Genomic DNA, 23,497 nt, shown 5'->3' with positions numbered 1-23,497 from the left:
CACGACCACATTTTCGTTAGATGAAATAGATAAATCCTCATCCTCAGTAGAGTATTCCCCTCCACCCTAAACAGATTTAATCTCCTTCCCCTTATGTTTGGCCCTTCTAGTTTTTGGAGTTAGCTCCAATTTCTCAAATTCCTCCAAGTTAATCTCCCATGTGTTGACTATGTCTAGGATTATGACTAAATCATTCTCCCTCTGATCCATTGGGACATCATCAACATTGGAAATGTCACTAACCATCTTAGCAGCCAAGTCATTAGCCTGCATTTGAGGTTTGGGTACCTCAGTCTAAGTTGCCACTACTTCCCCGGGATTTTTCTTGATATTTATTTTCTGAGGAGCCTTCTCAACTGGTTGTTTGATTTCTCTGTGGCAATTAGAAATATTATGACCAATGACCTGACAACTATTGCAGAAATCAGGAATATTCTAATAGTTAATTGAAACAAAGTAAGCAACTCCTTCCCTTTCTACAAGGATTTCATTGGGAAGCTTTGCTTTTAGATCAATTTCAACTAACACCTTTGCATAGTTCCGAAAAGATCTATTTCTAGTTTCCATATCCAGGGAGATTGGAGTTCCAATGTCACCTACTATAGAATATATTATCCTTGGACACCAGTATTCTTGAGGGAGGTTATGAATACGGATCCAGCATTGCGTGTGAGATAGTTTTTGCAAGTTCGGGTTTAAGTCAAGTGTCCATAAGAATAGTTTTAGGAATCTCAGGTTCAAGCTCCATGGCCCCACAGAGCAGATTCTTCTCATGTCCTCCATGGAAGAGAATGAAAAATCATAGAATCCTTTCCCCAAAGAGACCATAGACCACTTTCCCACCATATTCCACATAGTAGTTAGTTTAGTTTTTAAATCTGTAAACTTCAATGGTAAGTCCCCTTTAGAGAATATGATTCTTCCGTGAAGAAGTGTCTTGCAACAGATTAAACCTTCTTGATAGTCTGATTGAGAAATTTTTATGGCAATCGCATCTCTTTTGAGGCAAGGCTCAGGCAGCTGAGATGGAACGATATCAGGAGTATTGTTGAGTGCCTGAATGAAGGATTTTTTCCCCCAGTGGTTGCTCAACTTGGATGGAAGTTATTGGTTCCTTTTGCTTAAATCTAGGAGCATTATTCTCCCCAATCAAGCATTTCCACAAGATAACAGAGTTTGCGCAAGTCATGATGGAGAAATGATAGGTTAAAAAAAAAAGGGGATAGAGAAGACAACGATGTAGAAGATCCAAGATAGCTAGAGATTCCTTTCCAAGAAGTTAGGATAGATTGCCAGGAAGTTGGAAATAGTTTTGCCCTAGCAGAGCCATTTTCTATTGCCAAATTATATGCTCACTGCAAGTTTTTCGTTATAGTATCAGTAGGTATGTTTGTGAATATTTCATCCTCATGATACAAAGACATTAAGAAGCAATAATGTCCCTCATGCATAGGTGATGATGTTGGTAAGTTCCAATTTATGAAAAAACAAGGGTTACGTCTAAAAGCCACATTCTTAGGGTGAGATACTAAGGTATGTCTAGAGTGGTCTTCTTAGAAAGTTTTAGACTCTAAAAAGGAAACTCAAATATTATATGTTAGAAACGAGAGAGGTCTAACCCCATTGAGGTTCTAACTTATGATATCTAACAGTTTGGTTGATTTATCATGCCAATAAAAGATTTGAGTCGAGGTCAGCACTAGCAAGGAAGATGTCCAATTTTAAAATACCTAAATATCTCTTATACTTGAGTATATGGCATATGTTTGTGCAAAGACATTGTGTACTTAGTATTTGTGTTAGAAGCATACAACTCTTTAAAGGATAAATCCCACAACAAAAATAAATAATATATATATATATATAAACACAGATATGTACAAAAATAAAAGGACAACTTTGAAGGGAATACGTGAATCCATGCAATTACATGATCCATGCGTGATTCTCTTAGAATGTCCCTAGTTGAGTCAATAAATGTCGCACTAGATTTTTGTTCGAACACCAATTACGTGACTGATTTGAAGTCGCCACCATATTTTTGTGGTCAAAACATAGAAAACCCTTTTGTGTCCAAATATTGGATATATTGATCTTTGAACCAGAACTCTGAACTCGAGAGTTTGTAACGGATCAGAGAAGGTATTAGCACTTCGTCCGCCTGTAATCAAACGATAGCTGCATTAATTGCATAAAAACAAGTATACCCAAAAGCTTATTTAATAAAGTGATTATTTATTGAAACAAAAGATTTATTTTTTATTTTTTTGTCTGACAAGAGTTCATCTTGATCATGCGTATCCATAGGTGCAATAGGAAAATTAAGATTACGTAGTTCTTGCTAGAAAGTGTTTAGTGCATTTTTTTTGGTTTTAATTAAAATAAAGTAAAACTAATATGGATAAAACTTGGATATCTTATATATAGCGTAAGGAAGAAAATGTAACTATATACTACATCACCTCAATTAACACAAAATATGCTCTAACTCTCTTAATATCTAACATGCAAGTTATGACTTAAGTTTTGAAAACGCAGTTTATAAAGAATCACTTCTGCAGCCCAGTTAATCGATTAAAATCTTGGTTAATCGATTAACGTGTTACAAAATTGTAATTGATTCTGTTTTTCCATGTTTTCTGTTTCAACAGCTTTTCAAAAACTTATGTTAATCGATTAAAACATACCTTAATCGATTAACTGCATATTTCCAAGTGTATTTTCAAATTGCTAAACTCAAATACGTTATGCACTTAATTTATACATGTTCAACACTAAGTTTATGCCTAGGATGCACATATTACATTTATTTATGTGATGCATGAACATATTATAAATGACATATCTCAAAACTAAAATGATTTAAAGTTTTATGCATATGAGACATGTATTGAGTTTACCTAAGCCTTAGACTCAACCTAAACTAATCACTAGTCTAGGTTTAATACCAATCTTGAAACTTAAGCATGTTGATTTGTTGATGATCTTCAAGCTCTTATAAACCCAAGTTATCCTCATCAAAACCAAAACATATATGTGAGAAAGCTTTCCAATGTGCTCTTTTTGACATGCACACTTTCATTTCTATCTCCTTGATAAAACCAATTGATTCTGGCCTTCTCCTTCCAGAAAACTTCTTCTAACATAAGAGCCTCTATCAGCACAGATTGAGCTTTATCCTCCTGATCAATGAGATCAGGACAAGGGCCCAAATCACTGATGCACTTTTGAATGGATTCAACATTAGCCTTTGCAATATTCACATTCAGATGCACATTGCCAAAAACATTGATGTTCCAAGTCTTAAGTTCTCTCTTAATATTTATCAACTTTTGAGTTAAAACAAACATAGAACAGCCATACACTTTCACTCTCCAACTATCCTCCACCAATCTCCTACAATCAACATGTTAAATCCACATTTTATGAAATTTGGAAGCTGTGAATCTATCCTTATTTTGCAGAGTGGATTGCAGCAAAATAGGGTGGTGATCAGTTGTTAGCCTTGGTAGAGTACCACAACTAAGCCACTCTAATTACAAAGGGATCTATCAAGCATTTTTTTAGTAAGGGCAGCACCCCTCCTTTTGTTTGACCCAATAAATTGAGCCCCTAAGGTGTTTAGATGCAAGAGACCGGCATTATCCGAAAAAGATTTGAATTCCTAGCAAGGAATTCTAGCAGGAAATCTAGCACTTCTACACTCATCAGCATTGAGAACTACATTAAAATCTTCATTACAACACCAAGGGTCAGGGTTAGCTGCCATGACATTCTGAACATCAGTCCATAGATATCTTCTTTGAACAAAGCTATTATTGGCATAAACCACAATAATGAAGAGCTTAATATTATCTATACTAACCTCCATAGCAATTTTCTGATCAGAATTGCTTATAACAGAAGGGTTTAGATCATACTTACAAAGATCCCATATAGAAGGTAAATGAACACCTCTATCATTAAACACAAAAACCTTTAAATTCATCTCCTTCCAAACCAAATGATTAACAACATCAATAGAAATCATTTGCTCCGCTATAAACACCAAATCATGTTTATTTGAATCACAAAGGTTTTTCAGAAAAAGCCTTGTCTTGATGCTACCAAATCCTATACAATTCCAGTAAAGGATTCTCATTTGTTACTCTTGAGATAGCCACCACTTCGGGTTTGATGCACCTTTTGCTTATTGCTATTCAATTTCATTTTTTTCTTTTGAGCTTTTGATAGAACTGGTGTGAAATCATCCCTATCCTCCTCAGCTTCATTTTGATCAGCCCAAAGTCTCCCAACTAGCCAAATATCATTGGCCACATCCTGATTCGCAATCTCAGTTGTTTCTTGCACGACCACATTTTCGTTAGATGAAATAGATAAATCCTCATCCTCAGTAGAGTATTCCCCTCCACCCTAAACAGATTTAATCTCCTTCCCCTTATGTTTGGCCCTTCTAGTTTTTGGAGTTAGCTCCAATTTCTCAAATTCCTCCAAGTTAATCTCCCATGTGTTGACTATGTCTAGGATTATGACTAAATCATTCTCCCTCTGATCCATTGGGACATCATCAACATTGGAAATGTCACTAACCATCTTAGCAGCCAAGTCATTAGCCTGCATTTGAGGTTTGGGTACCTCAGTCTAAGTTGCCACTACTTCCCCGGGATTTTTCTTGATATTTATTTTCTGAGGAGCCTTCTCAACTGGTTGTTTGATTTCTCTGTGGCAATTAGAAATATTATGACCAATGACCTGACAACTATTGCAGAAATCAGGAATATTCTAATAGTTAATTGAAACAAAGTAAGCAACTCCTTCCCTTTCTACAAGGATTTCATTGGGAAGCTTTGCTTTTAGATCAATTTCAACTAACACCTTTGCATAGTTCCGAAAAGATCTATTTCTAGTTTCCATATCCAGGGAGATTGGAGTTCCAATGTCACCTACTATAGAATATATTATCCTTGGACACCAGTATTCTTGAGGGAGGTTATGAATACGGATCCAGCATTGCGTGTGAGATAGTTTTTGCAAGTTCGGGTTTAAGTCAAGTGTCCATAAGAATAGTTTTAGGAATCTCAGGTTCAAGCTCCATGGCCCCACAGAGCAGATTCTTCTCATGTCCTCCATGGAAGAGAATGAAAAATCATAGAATCCTTTCCCCAAAGAGACCATAGACCACTTTCCCACCATATTCCACATAGTAGTTAGTTTAGTTTTTAAATCTGTAAACTTCAATGGTAAGTCCCCTTTAGAGAATATGATTCTTCCGTGAAGAAGTGTCTTGCAACAGATTAAACCTTCTTGATAGTCTGATTGAGAAATTTTTATGGCAATCGCATCTCTTTTGAGGCAAGGCTCAGGCAGCTGAGATGGAACGATATCAGGAGTATTGTTGAGTGCCTGAATGAAGGATTTTTTCCCCCAGTGGTTGCTCAACTTGGATGGAAGTTATTGGTTCCTTTTGCTTAAATCTAGGAGCATTATTCTCCCCAATCAAGCATTTCCACAAGATAACAGAGTTTGCGCAAGTCATGATGGAGAAATGATAGGTTAAAAAAAAAAGGGGATAGAGAAGACAACGATGTAGAAGATCCAAGATAGCTAGAGATTCCTTTCCAAGAAGTTAGGATAGATTGCCAGGAAGTTGGAAATAGTTTTGCCCTAGCAGAGCCATTTTCTATTGCCAAATTATATGCTCACTGCAAGTTTTTCGTTATAGTATCAGTAGGTATGTTTGTGAATATTTCATCCTCATGATACAAAGACATTAAGAAGCAATAATGTCCCTCATGCATAGGTGATGATGTTGGTAAGTTCCAATTTATGAAAAAACAAGGGTTACGTCTAAAAGCCACATTCTTAGGGTGAGATACTAAGGTATGTCTAGAGTGGTCTTCTTAGAAAGTTTTAGACTCTAAAAAGGAAACTCAAATATTATATGTTAGAAACGAGAGAGGTCTAACCCCATTGAGGTTCTAACTTATGATATCTAACAGTTTGGTTGATTTATCATGCCAATAAAAGATTTGAGTCGAGGTCAGCACTAGCAAGGAAGATGTCCAATTTTAAAATACCTAAATATCTCTTATACTTGAGTATATGGCATATGTTTGTGCAAAGACATTGTGTACTTAGTATTTGTGTTAGAAGCATACAACTCTTTAAAGGATAAATCCCACAACAAAAATAAATAATATATATATATATATAAACACAGATATGTACAAAAATAAAAGGACAACTTTGAAGGGAATACGTGAATCCATGCAATTACATGATCCATGCGTGATTCTCTTAGAATGTCCCTAGTTGAGTCAATAAATGTCGCACTAGATTTTTGTTCGAACACCAATTACGTGACTGATTTGAAGTCGCCACCATATTTTTGTGGTCAAAACATAGAAAACCCTTTTGTGTCCAAATATTGGATATATTGATCTTTGAACCAGAACTCTGAACTCGAGAGTTTGTAACGGATCAGAGAAGGTATTAGCACTTCGTCCGCCTGTAATCAAACGATAGCTGCATTAATTGCATAAAAACAAGTATACCCAAAAGCTTATTTAATAAAGTGATTATTTATTGAAACAAAAGATTTATTTTTTATTTTTTTGTCTGACAAGAGTTCATCTTGATCATGCGTATCCATAGGTGCAATAGGAAAATTAAGATTACGTAGTTCTTGCTAGAAAGTGTTTAGTGCATTTTTTTTGGTTTTAATTAAAATAAAGTAAAACTAATATGGATAAAACTTGGATATCTTATATATAGCGTAAGGAAGAAAATGTAACTATATACTACATCACCTTGCCTATATTCGAGAGAGAAGAGACAATTCAAGACTGCATACCACTTTTAAACTAGAATAGGGTAGGAAAATAAGACTTGGATAAGGTATAGCTTACTTGAACCCTAGAATTCTAAAAGTTTTAATTTATTAAATAAAATATATGAATAAAGTTTATATCTCTAGTATCTAGGGTAAGCAAGAAGGTCCAACTCTGAACTACGTCATCTTACCCATATTCGAGAAAAGAGTCACTTCAAAATCGCATACCACTTTCAAGCTCGAATTGAGTAGGAAGATAAGAATCGGGTTGAATACCGCTTACTTGAACCTTAGTATTCTAAGCATTAATTTATTAAATAAAAGTTAGATCCCTTATATCTAGGGTAAGCAAGAAGTTCAACTCTGGACTATATCGCCTTACCCATATTTGAGAGGGAAAAGAGGTAGTTCAAGAATGCATACCACGTTTTATCTTAAATAGGGTATGAAGATAAGACTCAGGTCGGATACTGCTTACTTGAACCATAGAATTCAAAGAATATTAATTTATTTAATAAATTATATGGATAAAATTTAGTCCTAAAACACTAAAAAAGGGGGCATATATCACTCCTAGGTTATTTTTTTTATATATTGAATAGTACACTGGTTAATATAATATGGCACAAATGACATGGTACAAAAAATAAATAACATTTTAATAAAAAAATTAAAGAAGAGTGGCAATCAATAAAATAAATAACAAAATCTAACCAGAATGTATGTACATAAATAGAAAGGGAAAAAATGAAATAAATAAATAAATAACAAAAATTAAATAAATTAAATAAATAAATACATAACTAAAAATAAACAAAAAGGATAGAATAAAAGAGGGGTTACGGGAAGGGGAAGATGACCCAAAGGCAATGAAGTGGTATGCGATTTGCATGGTTCTGAGAGCTGTTTGGGACGACTGAAGGAGGGGCTTGGACCTCCATGTCCGTGGGGGAATATACATTCGCACATACCAACCACCATAGAGGTTGTCCATGGTTTCTAGAGGACGCCGAAAGGCCTTGTGAATCCGTGGTCTGGGTAGAATGGGGACTTCATGATCTGCTTACAGGCTGCAGTGTCGCAGCAGCTACAAGGAATGAAACATCACCCCTCTCGCAGCAGCTATTTTGAGCCGGAAGTGAAAGAGGTAGAGGAAATAGAATGGATGAGGAGGGTACAACAGGGAGTGGACTCACAATTTGCCACTGGTCCTCTTCTACTTCTTTGGCTGCTCTCTCAATGTTGTTATTTTATAACATTTACCAATAAATTGATTTTATTTAAAAACTAATCAATTAATTATATGAAACCACCATTAAGTAAACGTTTTCAAATTGAAAGTTAAAACGGATAATATTTTATAACATTTACCATTAAATGATTTTATTTTAAAAAACTACCCAATTAACTATATGAAACCACCAGTAATCAAAGGTTTTCTAATTAGAGTTTAAATTGGAATAGTCAATAGCGTTTGTTTCAATTTAACTAAAAAATCCTCTTTAATTATTTTTGATGTTTTGAAATTTTTTATATTTCTGATTTTGTAAAAAGACGGACAAAATTGTTGTTCACAACTGTACCTATTTACTTCTTGTTGCTCACTAGATAGCAAACAAATCAATGTTAAAGTGTTATTGTGATAAGTAACCAATAAAGAAATGAACGTTAATTTTGTTAAAAATATTCGAAAACAATGAGAACACATGAATATTATTAGCACTCGTAGAGAACTCATGCATACTGTAGGAACTATAGAAATAAATATTTTAAAACGAGAATGTAGGTTGGGTATAACTGGAACTCGAGACAATAAAAATAAAACTTAGAATACAAGGATATCATTGGAACTCGAGATAATAAAATTAAGAGTTATTACACTAACACCCCCTGAGTTTTAGTGAAATTACACAAACCACCTCTCACTTTTTTACACCTACACAAACCTCCCATAGTTTTTACACTAACCACTCTTACATGAGAAATAAGTGTAATTTTTTAAATAAAAAATGTGTAAATGCAATTAAGTTAAACAAAACATTGTATACTATGATGAAAAATCAAAATAATATATAAATCAATGTATCTTTATTATTTTTTATTACAAAATGCATCAACAATTCTAAAGAGACATTGTTTAAATTGATCTTATAATATATCGTAAAGAACCAAAAATAATAAAGAGGTATCGACTCATATATTATTTGGACTTGTCTCCACAATGTTTTGTTTAACTTAATTACATTTATCATATTTTTTCTTTAGAAAATTGCACTTATTTCTCATGTTGAGGTGGTCCATTTAATGAAAGTATAAAAATTAGGGGGTTTGTGTAGGTGTAGAAAATTGACGGGTGGTTTGTGCAATTTCACTAAAACTCAGAGGGTGTCAGTGTAATTTCCTCTAAAATTAAAAATGAAAAAATGTGAATATTGTCAGAACTCGCGGACTATGCAAGTCGAGTACTACCTGAACTCGAGACAATAATGAAAATTTTACAATGAGAATAAGGCGATAATGTGGGAACTCGAGATAATAAAATTAAAAAACAAGAATGCATGTTGGTTCTGCTGGAACTCCAGAGAATAAAAATTCAAAAACAATGAGAACACAAGGTGTTAGGTATCAGTGGCTTAGGCACACCTTGAAAAGGGGGTTGAATAGGTGTAGTGGTTAATCGCCGCTTCTCGCACCAAAATCCAGTTTTGAAAACAGCCCAATTAATCGATTAACTAGTGGGCTTAATCGATTAACACACAACAAAATCAGAATGATCAGAGCAGCTAATTGCACAATTATTTATTAACATATAAGCATAGATACAACAGATATTTTTATGCAATATTAACAAGTATATGGCAGGGTACAAGCATGCAAAATATCAGTTTCTAACTCGCATTAAAACAACAAGAAATGTAAAGAAGATTAAGAGAGAACATCGTGCAAAGATGGATTTTTATCTTGGTTCGTTTGTGGTCCACTGCAAACTACATCCAGGCCTCCCCTTCTGATCTTGGAAGATTATCTTCTTCACTAAATTGAATACAAGTGTAATCACATACACCAATTCAATTTACAAAACTTAGGACGCTTCTTTCTTAAAATCCTAGAACATCTAATCCTTGGTTTGACTCTATCTATCGCCTAATAAAACCTTTCTCGCGAACCATCCCCAGCCAAGATTCTTGTTCTCAAATCAAGACCTCCTAGTCTTGGTGAAGAATCACTCTATCTCTGTGGTGGTAAGACACCAAGAGACCAATCCAATACACACAAAAACCAATTACAACAGCAAGGTCTTATAAGAACAATAATACTCAAAATATAACAATGAAAACCTTAAGACTAACCCACTCACAATTCACTCAAGCCATCATACACATGTGAGTTAATCAAAAACAGTAATCAGATATCTCTCTAAGATACTCTATCAAGAATGCATGAACATGAGAGCAAGAAAAGGATGAGACTAAGCATATGAAAAATAGTATGCAAATAACAATGAATCAATCTTCAATATGACATGTTAATCTCTCTTCCTCACACATGCATTTCTCTCTGCAAAACATAATGGAAAACACGAAAATATGCTATCTAAATCAATCCTACACAATAGTATGCAATGCTACACTTCTCTGGAAATTGCCTAAACTTATACAAAACCGTTTTGACACTTCAAACCATTGCAATCAATTAAGCAGTTAAAACAAAAAACAATTATAACATAAAACAGACATTTTAATCGATTAAGATACCACGTTAATCGATTAACCGGTGTAACATGATTAAACAGAAACCAGTTGTAATAGAAAAACTTATATAACAGAAAAAAAGTTGAGTTAATCGATTAAGTCACCACGTTAATCAATTAACCAGTATATTAAAACATGTGATTCAAAAGGAAAACTACTCATATGTTATGCTTAACTCTTATACATGTTTTAGCAATTATATTATGCCTAATATGCACATATAACATGTATGATTAATGCATGAACCTGCAATTAACTAGATGATATGTGTCATGAATGTGATATGACAATTATAATGGTTTGAGAGACTTGCATCTAGGTTCACTTCACCTATATTCACTTACTAAGGCACACATCACAGGCTACTTAGAATAATGACTCTATTAATATAAACTAGTCTAGATATGACCAATGAGCTTTAGGCATGTTGATTGTTGAGCCATCGTCAAGCTTTAATAAAACCTTGTCTTCATCAAAACATAGGCAAATCATTAATAGTGTGATCCTTGACACTTTGCACTTTCACAAGACATGTACTACCAAAATTAGAGATAATAACAATTAAAAAGAGAACACAATGATACTGTTGGAACTCGCCGAGAATGCAAGTTGGGTACTGCCAAAACTCGAGACATTAAAAGTAAAAACGAGAACGTAGATAGGGTACTGTTGGAACTCGAGACAATAAAAATAAAAACGGGAATGCATATTGGGTAGTAGCAAAACTCATGATAATGAAAATTAAAACAATATATTTTAAAACACATTCTGGCATATGAATGAAGCAATGTCATAAGATTTTGGCGTCTGAGTTCGACAATTTTTTCTTCAAAAGTAGCGGCTTAGTCTAGCAACGTCATAACATTACAACATATGAGTCCAAAATTATTTTTTTCAAAAGAATACTCTAGCGTCTGAGTCTAGCAACGTCATAAAATTTTGGTGTTTCAGTCCGACAATGTACTTTTCAAAATAACTTTTTAGCGTCTATGTCTAGCAACATCATAACATTTCTACATCTGAGCCCCACAATGTTTTTTTTCTTTTAAGAACATTCTAGTGTTTGAGTCTAGCAATATCATAACATTTCGGCGTCTCAATTCTACAAAGTTTTTCTCATAAGAATGTTCTAGCGTATAGTCCAGCAATGTCATAACATTTCCGCGTCTGAGTCTCACAATATTGTTTTCTTATAAGAAAGTTCTAGCGTCTGAGTCTAACAATATTATAACATTTGAACATCTTCAAAATGTAATAAAATCAGTTATATATTTTATTATAATTTATTTATTATAGTGAAAGTTTATTTAAAGCGAATAAGAATGAGAGAGAGAAATTATATTGGTGTGGAAATTTGAAATTAGGTAGTCATGCTTTACTAACATGCAAATCTTGTCAATGGTATATATAAAGTAATCGTAATTAACTAATACTTTTTAGTAATTAGCATAGTTTTGTAGTAGGATTTATCATTATTTTAAAGCCCAAATAAAAATATTCTACATGGTCTTTCATTATAGTTATTCCTTTCCTAAATTGTCATTACATATCATTATATAAAAGATAGGATACATATTTTTTGTCCCACTTTTTGTACCATTCTAAGTAACATTATCTCTGATTGGTTAACAAAATTATTGAAGTTAAAATTGCAATTATTAAATATTTTTCTGACCAATCGTATCTCTTGACACATAAAGTGATATAAAGGAATGAGACAACAGATGTGAACCCAACAACAACAGATAGCATAAATCGTGTGTAGGCTAGACAAAAATTAAAATGGAAGGAAAATGATATCCACTAAATCTCACACTTTATGATTAACTATGTCTTAATAATATGAAAGTGATCAACCCTTTGTGTAGATATTCTATTTGGCGGACCTTGTCCTACAAGAACCAATGTGATTATCATTTTAATCTTTTAGGGTTTATTTGATTGATATTCTTTTTGGAGGACGAATTCAGTAGTCATTTCAATTTCGGATTACAAAATTAAGTTTCAGTCATATGATTAAGAGAATAAAATATCTCTATGTACTAGGAGATAACTTATCTGCTCTAACAAGTAAAAGTGTGATATGTGTACTATTTTTTAGTTTTAGAAATATTTTTATATTAAATGATTAAATAGGACACATGTCATGATTTTAGTAGCAAGAGGAGATAACTTAATTCCTTATACCATGAGATACTTGATCTATATAATTAAGAGAATAAAGTATTCCATCATACCAGGAGTTAACTTATCTCCTCCGGTCAGTAAAAGTGTGACATGCATACTATTTTGTTTACTTTTAGAAATATTTTTATAGAAAATGATTAAATAGGATACATGTCATGATTTTAGCGACCAGAGGAGATAACTTTATCTCCTTATATAATGAAATACTTTATTCTCTATAATTAAGAGAATAAATTATCTCCTCGCACCAGGAGATAACTTATCTATTATTTTCCTTTAACTTAATTATAGTGACCATACTCGAGACAATAATTAATTGTTTTTATCGGATCGACAAAATGTTGGTTTAGTAATTAGGTAAAGTTAAATCCACATGTATTCTACATAGGCAATACTTGAAGTTTAATTTCAAAAGGTTTAATTATAATATCATGAAGGATATTAATCCCTCTTAGAGAGAGAGGGAGAAGGAACGTGATAATTGAGAAAAAACAAGCATTTAACATTATATGTGATGCATTATGACCGCTCCAAGAATGACTTGAGGGAAAAAGTCATTTATCATGATCATTCCTCCATCCTCATGATAAATTATAAACTTTATTTTTGACGAAGTAAATTTTAAGGACGAGAAGGGGCTCACACTACAAAAAAGGATCATTTTAGCCACGGTTAAAAATGTGGCTATTGTATCGTAAAACTGTGGCAAAATACTGTAGCCACGGTTACCTGTACCCTAGCAAAAGCTGGCGCTGTAAAAAATTAGCCACGTTAAATTTAAGATATTGCCACACCTCTATGAAGTGTGGCAACATTTGTTTAACAATGGTTACAACCGTGGCTAATTTATACAAATATTTAACAATCATTATATTCTATAATATAATGGTAAAATTTTAAATGAAATTAAATATTTACAAGCTAATAATAATAGGAATAAAAATGTCATAGCATTAGAAAAAACAAGCCTTATACATTTCCCAAATGTTTAACATTTATAATTTGTAAAGAAATTAAGATAAATCAAAATATTAAATTGATAAAATTTCATGAGTATCTAAGCAAGTGTAACTAAGAGGGTGGGATATCTCAAGTGAAAGTGGGTAAATCACTAAAAAATTTGTCCATTAGAAACTTCTCAAGAGTAACCAATCGATTCTAAGCATGTGCAAGTTTCTCTTTGGTCTCTTCATATCCTGACAACTTTAATTCCAAAGTTTGCACATATTTCTTCAAGTCTTCAACATGTTGACCCGAGTCACTAAAACTCTCAAAACAAGTTAAAGAAATTATGAGCCACTAGAACTCATAAGCATCACCTTTATATGGTATTGTATCCATTAATGTCTTATATTGGTGCATCTAATAATAAATATGGGTTTAATTACAGACCAAGTAATATAACATGAAGGGTGGAGTTATCACAACAAGATTTCATATCCACCAATGAAGCCAAAAAGAGTGTTGAGGAGAACCAAATGTGTAGAAAAAGTAACAACAAAGACCAGTAATTGAAAATAACAGAGCATCCTCATATATACTTTTATGCATATGCCCATTGCCCAAGAATCAGTTTTTCAACCCAAAAAACATGAGATATTATTATTGCTATTATTGAAAGATAAAGAATAAAGCAAGATTTATAAAACTGATATAAGAAAATATGATGATAACAACAAGAGATATATAATAAACATGGATTGAAAATAGAAAGCATTGTTGCTACTAGTTTGCAAATTCAATTCTTCCAAAGTCTTAATAATAACTCATACAAGTTGGGAACCATATTTACTAGTAATATGTCCAACAAAATTGAACATTTGAAAATAAAATTAATAAAGCCAATAGAAATTAAGAGCATAAAGTTGTAAAGTGAAACATAAAGATACAAAATTGAATTGGAACAAAAGGAAATACCATAAAGCAATGTAAGAATAGAAATCAACATGGAAGCACATGAAGAGAAGAAAAGCAAAGGAGAATACTGCTCTATCTGGCCAATAGAAATGAGGAAGAAGATATAATAAGAAGTACAATTATTGAAGTGAAGGGCATGAGGCATATGAAGTGAAAATAGTATATTTTAATCACTATCATAACAGTAAATCATATTAGTATAACACAAACTTATTTACCTGCACAAAAGCATAGACTTATTTACCTACTCAATTATGATGGTGATATGTTTAATTTAGTCAACCACTTGAAAATGCCTAAAAGAAAAAAATCAAGGAGCTAATTATTTGCCATCATTCATAAGTACAAGTTAAAGAATCTCTAAATCATCTACAACAATATACACTCATAAATCAATTCTAAACAATGGAAGAAAAAATAATTACATCAACCAAATTTACTCAAGACCATTGATAAATTAACAAATACAAGATAGTTAAGATATATAAAATTAGACTTTCAAAAATTAGAAACAAAATGATAAAATTGAAATGAAGAAGCTACATAACTGGATATCCATTTACCTATAAAGGAGTGATGACGAGGTTGAAGAGTAGAGGAGTGTTAACAATTGAATTGTCCAACCAGGATTTAAAGAAGCCTTTTGGAGAATCCAATGCTTTGCTAGTTCTTGGATTTCTGTTTGGGAGTTCTGATCTTGAATGTAGCTCTAGAAGGTTTAGTTGGAGCCTTTTTGAGAATCCAAAGTTTGAGAATGGCTCAAGACTTTTTTAATGCACACCTAACTCCTATGCAAGTATAACAACCATGTCGATTTATATTTAATTTTTCTCTAACCATACTTTATATATCAAATTTGTTACCTCATTGCCCAGGTTCAACTTTGAGTTCACTTATGGTTTTAGTCTTTGTTTCTTTTGGGTGGAGAATAAGTAAATTGAAAAAAATGATATTATATTTTGAGATACTTGTCTTAACATACCACATTATGTTAGTCTTTTTACTTTTACATGTTTAGACATTTCTTTAGCTTCTCATGGAAACATATAACTGGAGCTTTTGAACTTTACCATGTTTTAATTTCTATTTTTCACACAATAATTTGGTCCTAACAACTAATAAATTTTAGATTCTGCATGTAACACATACAAGACATAAGAGAGTGTAAATAAGGTTATTAATCTTATTCACAAGTATTCAAAATTTCAAATTTGAAACGAATGAAGTTTAGAACTTGAATTGTTTCTTGTTCATGTGTAGTGTTGGGGTACTAGTATGAAATTAGGGATTGAGAGAGATAAAATTAGAAACAAAATGATAAAATTGAAAAAACAAACTACAGAATGAGATTTATATTTACCTTGAAGGATCTAATGTTTACGAGGCGACCAACAAAATGAAGGACCATACCATTTCCATCATTGTGTAAAACAGTGTCAGAAAATCCCAAAAGCTGAAACATTAACATTCTCCTCTTTCAGCACCAACTTTGCCATAAAAGCCGAAATACACACAAACACAATAAAATAATTATAATACTAACTAATCTTGATTTTCATTCTATCATTCTCAAAGATGATGATTATAGGTTACTACTACAACATTTGAATCATTTTTCCAAGAGATTTTAATAAAGAAATAGGCCTAAGATTACACTCGGGGTATGCAACAGAATGTGAGTTAAGAAATTAACATCATGTCATGAATACTTTAAGCAGTTCTCATTGCACTATAAACCTTTTTGTTTCTAAAAAATAGAACTAATAACCACCCATATCTATGTTTCTTAGAGACTAGTTGAATAAGCTCCATATAAACCAAATTTTGTCTAATTGGTGAGAGCTTATTTTTTGAAGTTCACTAGAAATTCCAATTTCTGCTTAATGATTTTTTTATCACATTGTCATTGATTCTTATCTAAATAACATACACAAACTAATATATCTAAGAAAAGAGAGGTACATAATGCAATGTTTTAGTTTTGTTTAGAAGATATTGGTGGTGAATGAAACAATAGCTTAGGAAAAGAAGAAGAATAAGAAGAGAAACTAAGAAATACAAAATCACAAATAAACAGGTCTTACAATCATTTATTGAGGAATTATAATAACATGAATAAATGATACAACCCACACAGTTCCAATCAAAAGCAAAATGTCTATAGTCACTCATTAATTAAGAGATTTCATATTATAGAATTTTATTGGATTTGCAGTTGAAAACCAAAATTCAATAATTCAAAAATTCAAAATTTACAAGTTATAAATAAACCTGCCCATCATGATAAGTTCATGCACATGACTCATTGACAAATTTATCATATAAATAATACTTAACAACAATATGCCTAATAACAACATTAATCATAACTTGTACGAAAAACCTGCTTTAAAAAGTTTGGCATCCACTTATTGATACTTATACAAATATATTGGATATCCCATACTGATGCATACTCTAAAAAAAGACTCTAATTTATTAAAATTTCAGAATAATCTAATGCTCACAACCTATATGTACATCATACATTCAAAATACAACATATATAAGATAAAAGATAGTGAAAATATATTTATTTACCTTACTCACAAGGATTAAACCACTGCTTCTCGGTGATCAATGTTACTTGCTTTGGATTACTGGAACAAGATTAGGGATTGAGAGATACATAATTAGACATGCAATTATTAGAAATGAGATAAATTTGAAAAGAAAAAGCTGCAAAATTGGATATATTGAAGAATTAGTTTAAGAGATGAGGCAATATCAGCCACAAAATAGGGAAATAAATAGAATATAAAAGGGGGAAAATAAATAGTGTAAGGTAAATGAACACAAAGAACTAAATATCAACAAACAATAACATTTAAAATCAAACAGAATATAAAAGAATCAAAATGAATATCAACAAAAATAAAAATTAGAGTATTATCAACAACGAAGGAAAAACAATTACGAATAGAATCAGCGATTACATTTAACGTTTACGAGAAAGGGAAATTAGAATGAACTATATATTTAAAGTTTATTGCATGTTTATTACCTTGAATGAATATAATGAATGGAGGATTTGAGTGAAGGAATATATAAAACATTAAAAACAGAATGAATAGAGGATTTGAGTGAAGGAAGAATACAAGAGTTCTTACTTGACAACCATGCATGGAGCATTTGAAGGTATTTGAGTGAGGGATTTATATGATTATGGAAGTGGATTTGTATGATTGTGAAGAGTTTTTCATTTTGGAAAAATATGAGGGATCTGTAGGGCTTGACAATTAACTTTGACATAGTTTTAGTAGTGTGGCTAATTTGTAGTGGTTAACTCAATTATTTCTTGTAGTGTCATCAGAACATTGTTCAAAGGACGATTTGAGGGAAAATTGTGACTCATCACGACCATTATTTCATCCTTATGACAAATTGTTATGTTTATAAATTAAAGTATTTTAAAGAACATAAGTGACATATCACTTTAGTTCAAAAGTTTAAATTGAGGGGAAAAAGTATATAATCCCTTAAATTTTACATGTTTTACAAATAGGTATAAACCCTAAACCCTAAACCACCAAATTTAACTTCATCCTAATGAAGCCTTAAGCTTCTCTCATTCAACAAATAAGTTCTTTCATTAAGTTTTTGTTAAATTATTTAATAGTGAAATATGACCCTTTAATTTTTTTAATTTACTCCATAGATTTATTTAATAAAAAATATAATAAAATAATAAAATAATGGGTAAGATCATTCTTTTTCTTCTAGAGAGAGGAAAATTTCAAGCTACCCCATATTCAATGATTCATGAGAGAGAAATCTATCAACACCTTTCTATTTCAACCCCATATCAAATTCAAAGGAAGGAGACAAAGTACTCAACACCATAGTAAGCATTTCAATTCCTTCCAATTTCTCTTTTTCACTTCAAGTTCCATAATTTCAATTTCACTCCAAACTCAATCTTCACTCCAATCTCAATCTTCACTCCAAACTCAATCTTCACTCCATAACTTGCTTGTTGCTTGCCGCGTAGCCTCATGATAAATGGCCAAGTGGTTATGCGAAAGAATAGAAAGCACGCTAAAATGTGATAATCAATGTGTGCTACAAAGAAGCAAATTCTGAATGAAGTTGGGCTTTGGTCTAAAAATCAAAATATGCAAGTGATACTACATTCCAGAGAAACCACGGTCTTAGCAAACTACATATTAAATCCATAAAAGAAATCTGTGAAGTAGAATATTTATGGAGAAGAAGATTATATGTTGAGAGGAGTCACTCTTCCATGAATACATTTAATATGAGGTGGCTTGGAATTTTCTTCTGGAAGAAGAATAGTCTTTCTTATTATATTTTTAATTAAATAAATCAATGGTATAGGTTAAAAAATTGAAAGGTCAGATTTCACCGTTAAATAATTTACAAAGACTTAACAAAATGACTTATTTGATGAATGACAAAAATTTAAGGTTTGATTGGAATGAAATTAAAGTTAATAGTTCCTATTTCCAAAAAGTGTAAAATTTAAGGGGATTATATACATTTTTTCTTTAAATATATAGGTGACTCATTACAACAGTTACCTTTGGCTTAATGTAATTTATTAAAAAATTGTATCGAGCGATTATATATATTATTTACAATTCATTAACAAAACAAAAGTAATAATTATGGTAGATTTATTATTATTATTATTATTATTTGTTTCTTATAAAAAAAAGTATTTATTATCAGTGATTCATTATTAAAATATTTTTACACATTAGACATTTTTTATTTTTTACTCCTTATCAAAATGATTTATTGATTTCAAGTAAATTAGGAAAGAAATTGTTAGGTATCAGTGGCCGAATACACCTAGAAGGGGGTTGAATAGGTGTGGCAGAGCTCAAGTTCCACTTTTTAGGTTTTTACACACTTGCTGAAAATGTCCAGTTAATCGATTAAGCATTGTTCATAATCGATTAACCAGTAACAGAAATAGAATGATCAGAACAACAACTTGCACGGTTATTAACAAACACACAAACAAATATACAACATATACTTTTGTGCAAGATTAACAAGAACATAGCAAGGAACAAGCATGCAAAATATTAGCTCCAAACTCGCATTAAAACATCTTGAAATATAAAAGAGAAAAGGATATAAAAGATTGCACAGGGATTTTATCCTGATTCGTTTTGCTGTCCACTGCAAAACTACATCCAGTCCTCCCCTCTGATTTGGGAGATTTTCCTTCTTCACTATGGAATACAATATACGTTACATACACGCTTCCAAATACAAAACTTGAACGCTCCCTTCTTGGAACCCAAAGAACTTCGTCACCCTTGGTTTGACCTTTCCCAAAACCGCCTTCCAAGAAAACCTTTATTACGCGATTCGGCCCCGATTCGGCCCCAACCAAGGTATCGCTCTTTATCCCAAGACCTCCAAGTCTTTGTGTGAAGAACACCTTACCTAACCGCGGCTAGGATTTTCCCAATCCTTGAATAACAATGCTTTGAGTTATGGATGAGTACTTAATACTCAGATATTACAATAAGCATCAAAGCCTAAAAACCTAAGCAAGAACTCACAAGACCTCATAGTCTAATATGAATGTTCATGCATGAGGTTTCTGAAAATATGCAATCTTTAAAGAACTATCTTTTTCTTTTCAAGAAACACAAGAATGATGCAATAAAGCTTTTCAAAGAATCATGCAATATGAATATGAAAAACTAAAGCCTTAGCATGATCTAATCTTTATCCTAATTCAACAGTCTCTAATAGATTCTAACAATGATGATCTATATCTACTCTCTTGTGTTTTTCACTCTTCTTTTTTCCTTTTTCTTACTTGTCCGTTTCTGCAATTAGCCAGTATTTATACAAAACATATTTTGGCTCTTAAAAACAGTTTTTTTCAGTTATGCTGTTGAAACAGCATAAAAACATACACGTTAATCGATTAACCCATGGGGTTAATCGATTAACCAATGTATTTTTAATACATGATTAAATGGTAAACTTCTTATATGATATACGCTCATGCAATACATGATTTCCAAAATATAATACCTTTAATACACAAAATCAATGTATATAAATGCATGAACCTAATTATCATATATTTCTAGATGATGTCTCATTTTAGTGGATTGATTACTTTATTAAGTCTTGTGAGCCTCACACCTAAGTTTACCTAACCTAGACTCAATATCTATGGCAAGCATCTTAGACTTCTAAAAAGATAATAAAGAATTATGACCTAAGTCTAATAAGACACCACTTGAGCCCTCATCATGTTGATTGTTGAGCCATCTTCAAGCTTTAACTAATTCCTTGTCTTTATCAAAATAAAGGCAAACGTTGCTAATGTAATCCTTGACGCTTTGCACTCTCATAAATTTTGTAAAAGAAAGGACATTTGACATGAAACACCTTCCACAGTTAAAGTGATCAAATAAATAATACTAATATCTAGTATCATTTATGCTCTTATCTTAGATAGGGCTGGGCGTTACTCTTTACAATCCTCTTAACCTCCTAAATATTATATATTACAAAATTATTTTAAAATTAAATTACATATTATTTATTTATGTAATTAAATAAAAGGAAAATAGTTTAGATATATAGTATTAAAATCATTCTTTCTTTATATAATTTTTTTATATTTATTTCTATTATTTATATTTTAAAAATATTTATTATTAATACTATAAAAACTAAAACTATTCTCACTTTTGCGTTCTTGATAGTATAAGAAATCACAATCTTCCCATGTGGTGACTAGATGAGGTTTTCATGACCATTTTCTTCGAAATATATTAAAACCACTTATATATTTTATTTACTTTCCTTTTAAGATTTCAATTTGCAAAGAAGAAGTTTGAATGGGATCTCGGTGGAGCACATGAGGTCATGGCAGAAATTTTGAGTGAAGTTATATATACTTATTGTAATTTATTTATTATAGGGAAATTTTATTTACAGCGAAGAAGAATGAGAAAGGAAAATTTTACTGTTGTGGAAATTTGAAGTTTGGTAGTCATGCTTTATTAACATGCAAATCTTGTAAATGGTATATACAGTAATGGTAATTCACTAATACTTTCCAAAACAAAAACATTCCACATGGTCTTTCACTATAGTTATTCCTTTCCTAAATTGTCAATACTTATCATTATATCACGAATACCATAAATCGCGTGTAGGCTGGACAAAAATTAAAATGGAAGGAAAATGATATCCACTAAATCTCACTTTATTTTTAACTATGTCTTAATAATATGAAAGAGATCAACCTTTTGTGTAGATATTCTATTTGGCGGACTTTGCCCTACAAGAACCAATGTGATTTTCATTTTAATCTTTTAGGATTTATTTGATAGATATTCATTTTTGGTGGACTAATTTACTAGTCATTTCAATTTTGGATTACAAATTTAAGTTTCAATCATATAATTAATTTAAAAATATATTTTTTATTTACCTTCAATTAATTGTAGTGACTATACTCTAGACATTAATCAACTGTTTTTACCTAATCGACAAGGTGGTGGATTAAAGATTACGTAACGTTAAATCCAAATGTGTTCAAAATAGGCAATAGTTGAAGTTTAATTTCAAGAGGTTTAATTACAATATAAAAAACAAGCATTTAACATTGAAGCTGTAAACTTTTATATAAAAAGTTAAAAACCTTGGAAATTGGGATTAAGAAATTAGTAAAACCGTATTTGGAGTTCTAAACACCATCTAATTATACTTTTGCTCCATGCATTTACCTGGTCGTTGGCAAACTTAAAAACCGTTTGGGAATTGCAATCTTATTTTTGTTAAATCTCGACTACTAATTATTAAATATATAAAAAATAATAAAGTAGGTTTACATTACCTACTAAAATCCAATGTTTTAATCATATTTGAGTATGTGACCAAAGGAAACAATAACTTGAATCAAATATAGCTTTGCATTCAAATGTGAAAGTACATCAACAACTTGGGATTAATACTTAAAAATTAAACATTAAACAATAAAATCATTTTCGAAACAAAATATTTAGTTTTATTCATAATTCTGTAAATGAAAGTTGGTAACGATATTAAACAATAACAAGAATCAAATAAATAGTAATTATTAATTATTAGTTTCTGCAATCAGTGGGCTTGATGGAGAGGGTTTTCTTTTGAAGTTCATAACCAACTAACAAGTTTTGCTGAACCCAATTTCCAAAGATGGAAATAGGTTGATTAGTTGGAGCAAAAGCAAAACATATAATATCTTCAGTAACTTTGAAAAATGTGTTAATAGGATTCAACTCGACATCCCCACTAGTGAAATGTACTGTGAAAATTGGAAACTACTGAAAGTGTGCATGTCAAGAGGAACACTTTGGAAAGCTCCCTTTATATGCCATGGTTTTGATGAGGACAACTTGTGCTAATAAGAGCTTGAAGATCACCAACAAATCAACATGCTTAAGTCTTTTGATTGGTACTAGGCTTAGACTAGAAACTAGTTTAAGTTGAGTCTAAGGCTTAGGTCACCTAATACATATCTCATATGCATAAATCTTTTAAATCATTTCATCTTTGAGATATGTCATTCATAATATGTTCATGCATCACATAAATACATGTATATGTGCATTCTAGGCATAAACTAAGTGTTAAACATGTATGAATTAAGTGCATAACGTATTCGAGTTTTTGTATTTAAAATTACACATGAAAATATGATGTTAATCGATTAAGGCATACGTTAATCAATTAACCTAACTGTTTGAGAAGTTGTTGAAACTGAAAAACTTGGAAAACA

General features: G+C 31.6%; 1 long non-coding RNA gene across 1 annotated transcript; it reads left to right on the top strand.

The window, feature by feature from the left end:
* LOC109325083 lies at window positions 1,428–23,022 on the top strand. Its single transcript, XR_002105077.1, has 3 exons — window positions 1,428–1,438; window positions 5,009–5,014; window positions 22,828–23,022. It is a non-coding gene; the product is annotated as an uncharacterized LOC109325083 (long non-coding RNA).

Source organism: Lupinus angustifolius, chromosome LG13 (genome assembly GCF_001865875.1).
Source record: "Lupinus angustifolius cultivar Tanjil chromosome LG13, LupAngTanjil_v1.0, whole genome shotgun sequence".
NCBI classification, from domain to species: Eukaryota; Viridiplantae; Streptophyta; class Magnoliopsida; order Fabales; family Fabaceae; genus Lupinus; species Lupinus angustifolius.
Note: the sequence above shows the minus strand (reverse complement) of the source record. Positions and strands in the feature narration are given on the sequence as shown.